Source organism: Lissotriton helveticus, chromosome 5_1, assembly GCF_964261635.1.
Source record: "Lissotriton helveticus chromosome 5_1, aLisHel1.1, whole genome shotgun sequence".
NCBI lineage: Eukaryota > Metazoa > Chordata > Amphibia > Caudata > Salamandridae > Lissotriton > Lissotriton helveticus.
The window spans coordinates 1,658,756,323-1,658,765,245 of NC_136065.1; the positions used below are offsets into that span (position 1 = coordinate 1,658,756,323).

General features: G+C 46.1%; 1 protein-coding gene across 1 annotated transcript in view; it reads right to left on the reverse strand.

Annotated features, from left to right (window-relative positions):
• Positions 1 to 2,903, reverse strand: part of SLC7A7 (solute carrier family 7 member 7) — a 205,120-nt gene extending 202,217 nt beyond the window's left edge. The window contains exon 1 of the mRNA XM_078644874.1: positions 2,724 to 2,903. The gene's annotated coding sequence lies outside the window, so the exon portion shown is untranslated. The remainder of the gene's footprint in view (positions 1 to 2,723) is intronic.
• Between the last annotated feature and the right edge of the window lie 6,020 nt (positions 2,904 to 8,923).

Consider the following 8,923-nt stretch of genomic DNA (forward strand, 5'->3'; position numbering starts at 1 on the left):
AGGCGCGCAATGCCGAAACGCGTCCTGTGATTTATTCGAATACTGATGCACAAATAAATCAACTGGTGAAAGAATACCCCAGCGAGTGCGGCCCGTTCTTTACCCTTTACCGGGGATTGATGTTGGAGCTGAATAATTGACGTGGAGCCACCGCCGCGGATTTGGGACCGCACCCACTCCGGAGTGTGGTAATTTGCTAATTCCTTTAAAAAAGCACATTTCTGCTTTTTTTAAAGTGCCATGTGGCATACATTCATGCCCTTAGGGCATGTATGTGCGCCACATGTGCACACGTGTACACGTGTATGGAACCCTTGCACCCTTGAAATTGAGCACGCAATTTGCGAGTACCTATTAGGTATTCTCAAATTGTGTGCGCAATTCCCATTCATTCGTATGGGCCTCTAGGCCCATATGAATGAATGGGAAGGTATTACTTGATTGCAAATCGCAATTTGCAATTCGCAATTAAGGAATATTAAGGAATCGCAAAAAATTTTGCGATTCCTACCTACATGGCATTTTGCGAGTCCTTAATAGCAATTCCCTAAAAATCACTATTAAAGACTCGCAAAACTGCTTTTACCTACATCTGGCCCTTAGTTTGTAACTCCACTATGTATCTGGACTCAAGAATCCTTCATCTTTTCGTTCTGTCACCCCCTCTTCCATCCTTCTGAACCTGATCCAAGCAAAATAATTTTAAAAGGTCATGTCTACTATTGTGCTTAGTCTCAAAATATAGGGCTACCGGATAGGTCAGGTAACTATTGGTAATTGCTGCATGTGCTCGAGCACTCTCTTTTTAGCAAGATGCATGGCATTCCCAACATATTATTTCCTACAAGGGCAGGTTAACCTGTGGATGGTAAAATCAGAGTTACAATTAAGTAACTTCATGATTTTCTTTCATTTCTCCACCCCTGGGTTACCATAATCCTGTACTTTACTGCTGTATTTGCAGGCTGTATACAGCAGAAGAATCCTGTAACTGCGTCCTTTCTAGTTGGACCTGCCTTGAAATGACTATGCACTAGATGGTTCTTGAATGAGGAACGCCTCCTGTAGGTTATCTGTGGGAATGATATGTGACCCAATTACATTGTCTTTTTGTAGGATACACCAATTTCTTTTGAATATTTAGTATATTCTGGGAGAATTTGAGGAAAAATGTGTGATCATTCTTACTATTTGCCCATCTTTCCCCTCCTTATGTTCTCTCTGATCCTTGTTGATCAACAGTTTTTCTGACAGATTCGTTTAGAACTCCCTGTGTGTAGCTTCTAGTTCTGAACCTGTAAAGTGTAAGATTTTTGGCCTTATTGTATTTTGCCTTGATTGACCATTTGTGTTTCTCACCCCACAGTTCCCCATATGGAATGTTACAAATAGGGCTCCATGTATGGTAGCTGCATGCTTGTAATACGGAATTTCCCACAGTTGTTTTGTGGTAAAGTGTCATCGCAATATATTATTCTCAACATACACCATGAGGTCCGGATACACTACATTGGCTTCACTTATGCAACCGGTAAATTGTAGATCATTACATCATTGATGACATCATTGATGACATCACAAATTTCATAATTGATGACATCCCTAAAGACATCTCAGGTAACACCATAGCCATATGCAGCTTATAGTTATTGAAGGTACACATGTGGGTCCATAGCATGGAGATAGCGTAAGCCCTGGATGCAAATGTGATTGTGTATGTTGAAATTTATATGGTGCACTGTTTACAAATCACTAAAAGCTTGGGCATAATTATTGCTCCATGTTAAACAAGGTAAAGGCTGATATGGGTGGCAGAGATATGTTTGAGAGTAGGTTATGGCTTAAAGCTAAAGTGGGGTGGATACTGAAGTTTATGTTTTAGAACATCCCTAGTAAGAACATCCCTACTCAGTTCCAGAATGTCCTCCTCTGTCTAAAGAACTTTTCACTGATAAGAATGCCTCACAACAGTCCTTTTACGTCCCTTTCATGTGGAACTAATTCCCGTTTTATAACATGGTGGCATCTATCTACAGTCTAGTTATACCTTTCTTCTAATAAGAACATCCCTCCGCCATCCCAGAATGCCCTTCTTACCTACTATTAGAACATTCCACAAAAAATAACATCTCTCCACAGTCCAGCGCGCTCCTTACAGAGCATTAGAACTGTCCTCTGATAAGAACCTCTCTGCAGAGTCCCAGCCCACACCACCTTACTTACCTGTTATCAGAACTTTCTTCTGATTAAAACATCTCTCCACAGCCCCCTCCCCCTGTACCTCTTGTTAGTAATATCTTCTGATATCATAACTCCACAGTCCCCTCCCCATTTACCTCTTGTTAGTAATGTTTTTTTATAGCATCTCTCCCCATTCCTCTCCCCCTATTATGCCGTTCCTCTGACAGCACCAGCCTGCCTCCGTTTACTTGTTATTAGAACTTTCCCCGGATAAAGAGCATCTCTACATCGCCCCAGCACGCTCTCCTTACCTCATTGTAACTTCCCCAACAAGAACAACTCTCCGCCGCCCCTTAATACCCTCCTTACCATTTTAAGAACATTCACCTGATAAGAATATCTTTCCATCCTCGACCCCTGCCTACCTGCTCTATGTACATCCCTCCGCTGTCGTCAGAATAATTTCTCCTAAACCGATCTTAAATGTAAGATCGCGGTCCTAGACTGCCGGGGAGTTTGTTGCCGAGGCTGCCGGAGCTTACCTGCGGGCTACCGGTGCCTGCTAGCCCAGCCGCCTCGGGAGCGGTGCGGGACAAAGGCCGGGGGGTGCAGCTGCCACTGGAGACAAAGGACACCAGAGCCGGCCGGTAGCGAACCGAGAAAACAACTTGTGCACAAGTCAAAGGATCAGCTGATGGAGCCAAACAAGCGCGAGGGGCGGGGCCTAGGGCTGTGGAGGTGGGAAGGAGGCGGAGCCATGGGCAGGATGTCGCCAGGAGCAACTAACGCGTTCCGTACCGGAGCCGGAGCGGCCCGTCCCAACGTGGAAAGAAGACACCAATATAGGAAGACCGTGGACTCCCCCCAGCTGATTGCGAGAGCGCATTTCAATAAAACAAACTGAAATATTGTAACCGTTGGCCAGGGCCGGCATTAGAGCTGGTGGCGCCCGGTGGGACAATGTTTGTTGCCCCCCTACCCGTACCCCCCCCCCACCCAATGACCACCTCCTCCACTGATTCCCTCACTACCACCCTTTAACAGTGCCCCCTCAAGTCTCCATAACCACACTCTATCAGATGCATTTAATTCGTTTAATAGCGATACTCCTACCAGTGTGGGGTGTCCTAGCACTTAAATCGCACACATTACACAGAGACAATCACTCATACTTGTGTAAATTCAGTGTATAGGAAATGTTACATGAGACAGAGGACTACAAGGTGCAGGAGTCACATCATCCATACTGGTAGGCAGCATAGTTAAATAGTGCCTGGTCGAGCTAAGCACAAACTCAGAATTTAAAACGTAACACCCTGGTTGGGGTGGGGGTGGGGGGGCTCTTTAATAATAGGAATTGATTTCTATGCAAATGAATCCTGTTTGCCACATTAGGATCATGAAAGACTGGGGGGGGGGGGGACGGGAGGAATAATAACACTAATCTATACCTTGCAGTTTGCATGCAGCTCTTTGAGTACAGTTAATAGCTCACTGCTTTGTATTATGTATATTATGATTTAACTTATAAACTGCGAGTAATACAAGGATCTCTCTGACAAAAGCAATAGCCCACAGACATATTTACATTATATGCACTTTGTGATCAGCATTGTGCATGTTCTTTGCAGCAGGCATATTAACCCTCCGCGCTACCTTAGATGAGTCAAAAGTTCCACTAGACAATACTCCGTTCTCTCTCCAGGAACAACATTAATTACTGGAGTTATTGTGACGTTTTTATTGTTGTCTGAAAATTGCTGAAGGCAAAAAAAGCTGCAGCAGGTGCTTTTAAAACCGTAATATACTTGCAAACACGGTGACCACACCTGAAATCAGCACCCAGTGCGGTGGCACCGGTTGCAACGCCCTAGAGCCGGCCCGGCTGATGGTGGCTGCAACAACTAGGCAGTAGAAATAGCACCTGTCGCCACCCTGGAACCTCCTTCATTCTGATGTCATCATCGTTGACTGTGTCTTTATTTCAATTGAGGCAAGTTTGCAACTCGCTGGACATGTCATGCTGCCCAAAATCTCCAGCTCCACCCCAATAGTGGCAATTGTACAGGCTGACGCGGGTTGCCACAAGGCATAAACCAAGGCATGTACTAGCCAAAGAAGCATACAAACACACACATAGTGCTCGCATTATGGACCGTAGGCCCCATCCAGTCCCAGTCCTTTTATTTATAACATCTGTCTGTGCCCGGCTAGAGGGTGCGGTGCATGACATCCGTGACATAGGTGTGCCCAGATAGTGGCCTGGTGTCTCACTACATGCCTTCCCCACTTTGTTCCCAATCCTCCACCTGGAAGTTACGTACAAAGCCCTGTAGTCTCTGATCTGCGTGGGATGAGGCTGTAGATCACACAGCTGATATCAGGACCTGTCCAAGCCACCTTCCTATTTCACTCTTTACTGTGACTCTGTCGGGCACCCGTCCCATGTGACCTGTTCACAGGATGGTTCACCACTCTGTTGTCGTTCCGGCGGTCCCTCTGTCATAGTGAGGTCTCTGGGATTTCTTCCTTCTTATTTCTTTCATGACCAGAAACATCCACCTTCTTGAACCACAAAATGTTCCGGGTTACTATTTCCTAACCTTTTCGGGCAGTCACCATTGTACCTTCTATTGTCACCACCTCATATACATTTGGTTCAAATAGCGTCCTGAATTTCGAGTCAGGTCTGTGATCCTTCAATAGCACCTGATTGCCTCGTCTGGTCTGCGTTCCTCCTGATACTGGCCCTTGTGTTTTTCTGCACCTGCCTGTTTTAGGTACCCTCAGGATCATACTTAGGTTGAATCCATTCCGGGCGTATGAGAGCATGCAAGTCCAAGGGGAGCACTTGGTGGTGCAATGCAGTGTGCCTCCATACTCTCGCAAGAACAGATGATGGCTAAGATCCGGCTTCACCCCTTCATGTGTGGCAATGCACAAGATTTTGTTTTGCGTCTGCATAAACCCCTTGACCTCACCGCTTGGTTGTGGCCACCACTTTGGTGTAACATGGCAGTGTTGTATTCCTATGTGGTTGAACAGATCCTGAAACTCGATCCCCTGACACAGCAGCCCATTGTCCATCCTGATCTCTTCTGGAAGGCCGAACCGGGTTAGTACCTTCTCCAACGCTGGGGCCATCTTTGCAAATGCAGGCGACTTCATGAGCTCCACGGTGAGGTACTTTGAGTGGCTATCCATGAGACCAATGGTAGTCCTTCCATCTTGAAAGTTGCCAAAATCCAGGCTAACCTTGGTCCATGGAGTGTCGGCAGGCTCCTCCGTGATAATCAGTGCAGGCGCATCATGGCTGCTGGTGACTTGACAGACTACACACTGCCATATGATGTTCATCCACCAAAGCTTCCAACCCAGTGAACCACACCTGCCCCCATAGATGAGACTTTGTTTTTGCTATCCCCGGATGACCGCCCAGTGGTGTAACGAAATGTGAGGGTGCCCCCCCAGACCCAGTCAAGAGATCTCAGGCCAGGGGCCTGCCACCCACACACAGTTCTAGAAGGGGCCCCCTGGGGCTCGGCGACCCACTGTACCACAGGGGCTGTGGGGGGGGGGGGCTATCATTACGCCACTGTGCCCGCCACGAGCAAGTACAGCCAGCAGTCTGTGGCCCTGCAGGATGAAACCCTCCTGAGTGGCACTGAGTTCATTCCGGAACTTCCAAAATTGTGCAAGTGCTCCTTGTCCTGTCCACTCCAACTGTTCCCATCCTGCAGAAACAAGTGTCATGACCTTTGTTTCAGTGCCTCCAGAACCTTCTTGAGCACCACGTCAACAGCGGTTGCTTCATTGATCTCTGGAAGATTCAAAGCTCCTGGACAGGCTCCGTGGCGCAGCAATCATATTCTTCCATCTGATCCGCCTCCTGCTCCATCTCGCCATCTGTATGGGGTGGACGTCGCCATAGGTAATAGGCTGGATTTTGGATCCTTTCCTGTACACAACTTCAAACTGGTAGTGCTGAAGCATTAATGCCCACCGATCAATGCTGGGCAGTGGATGAGACACATTGTCCCAAAACTATAGTACTAGTGGCTGATGATCAGAGACCACAAGGAATGATCGTCCACACAGATATAAGTGAAAATGTCCACAGTCTCACCTAATGGTGAGGGTCACTCTCAGGATCTGGGCATACTTTGCTTCCGTAGGCGTTAATGCCCTGCTTGCCAATGTCAGGGGTGCCCATCTCCCAGGCTCAACACCTTGTGTGAGCAACACCCGAGGCCCACCAGGCTCGCATCCACCACAAGTTTAGTTATTGTCTTTGATTGAAGTAGCCTATGATCGTCTTCCTGAGAAGTGCTGACTTGACCTTTTTGAATGCTACCTCTTCGCTTGGGCCCCACACCCAGCAAGCATCCTCTTTCGTCAGCGATTTCATTTGCTCCACATTAGTTGCCAGACTGGCGATAAACCAGCCACACTAAGTGGCCATCCCTAAATAACTGTGCACCTCCAAGGCATTGGATGGCACTGGGGCTTGTCTGATGGCTTGCGACTTCCATGGGTTAGCTTGCTTTCCTTCCTGTGTGAAAAAGTAGCTGAAAAAATTCAATGTGCGTCTCGAGGAAGGAACACTTCTCCCAATGGAGGGAGAACATACAGACACTTCAGGGTGGCTGTCAGGTGCTGATGATGTTACTCCGCTGTTGCAAAGTATATTAAGATTTGATCATTGACATTTATGATGCCTTGTAAGCCTGGTAGCACCTCCCTGATTGTGTTCTAAAACACCTTAGCTACGGACGATATTCCAAAACTTAGCCACTTGTTACGTTGCTGGTCCAGGTGAATAAAACATGTGATATGCCTGCTCTCCTCAGCCAGCTGGAGCTGGTGATATCCAACATTGAGGTCCAGGTTTGAGAACCACCTGGCCACGTCAAGGTCAGCTATGATATCGTACATTGTGGGAGTGATGTGCCTCTCACTGTTAATTGTCTTGTTTGGGAGGTCCATATTAATGCACAGGTGTACCTTGGTGAGCTGTTTGTGCTTCTCTACAATCACCATTGGTGACACCCTGTGTGTTGGACCAGACATCTTTTCAATCACCCCCAAATTCTCAAGTTTGTCCACATCCTGTTCCACCAGCAGCCGCAGGTGGAACAGCACCCGGTGATGATGCAGCACCACTGGCTGGATGGACTTGTCCATGTTTAGGTGAATTGGCGGTGCTCACAGGCAGCCTAACCCCTTAAACAGTCCAGGTAACTGGTTCAACAATTCCTTACCTTGGAATGCCTGCATATAACTGGTGAATGATACTAAGACCAAATCCTCTGCCATGTGATACCCCAGCAGTATATCTGCTTCCTTGTTGATGACATGGAATGCTTTGGTGATTTCCTGGTCATTCAACTGAACATAGACCTTCATTGGTCCTTTGAGCAGCAGCGTTTTGTTCCTACCATACGTGTAGATGTTCATGTTTGACAGGGACAGGGCTGGCCTCGTATGGATGTTTGAAGTCAGAGGGTGCTACAAGGGACTTGTTTTCAATAAACCGATTGACTCAGTCAGGAGATGTGTTGCATTAATCACACTCAAGTGTATCCATAAGATATCACAAATTAACACAAATCAAACAGTTGAATAAATCATCGGAAGGAAAAGATACACGGAAAAATAAAGAAGTATTTCTGCAATAATTTTTATGAGTTTTGGTTATGCAGTTTGTTAATGAACATATGGGGAGACAAATAAACAAATGAATTTGAGCAAAGAAAGTAATGAACAGAGGTAAACAAATGACTTAAACACTTCAGTTCAAAACTAGGCATCAACTCCTGACAATTAAGACAGACAACCAGCTTAATAAATCAACAATGGTTGTGTGCTCGTGCCAAAGCAGCGTTGGTGGAGATGATGAGGTTGTCGACGTTTCGGTCTATAATGCTGCCATCATGAAGACCATCATCAGGACCAAACAATTCATAGCTGGTGAGAATAACCCCCTGAAAAATCGCACTTCAGACCTTCTCTGTCTATGGAATGAGCCAAACAATGGGGCCGAAGAGTAGATCTGGATTACGAGCTGGTTCAGCGTTATTAAGTAAACCCTACGCGCTGACGGATGATTTACTTAATAACGCTGAACCAGCCGAATTCAAATTGCATTTCGGCGTCTTACCGTAGAGGTGCTTTAAGTAGCTGCAACTCGTAATCCAGATCTACTCTTCGGCCCCATTGTTTGGCTCATTCCATAAGCTGGTTGTCTGTCTTAATTGTCAGGAGTTGATGCCTAGTTTTGAACTGAAGTGTTTAAGTCATTTGTTTACCTCTGTTCATTACTTTCTTTGCTCAAATTAATTTGTTTATTTGTCTCCCCATATGTTCATTAACAAACTGCATAACCAAAACTCATAAAAATGATTGCAGAAATACTTCTTTATTTTTCCGTGTATCTTTTCCTTCCGATGATTTATTCAACTGTTTGATTTGTGTTAATTTGTGATATCTTATGGATACACTTGAGTGTGATTAATGCAACACATCTCCTGACTGAGTCAATCTGTTTATTGAAAACAAGTCCCTTGTAGCACCCTCTGACTTCAATCATCCTGTGCCCAAGCCTACAAGGGTTTATTGGGTTTCCCCTGCTTGTATCTCGTATGGATGTGTCGCTACTATTGGATGCCCATCACATTAACAGAGGCTCACATCTCGATGTGAGCCTTGACTGCTGACCTGGCTATTTCAACCACACAGGCGG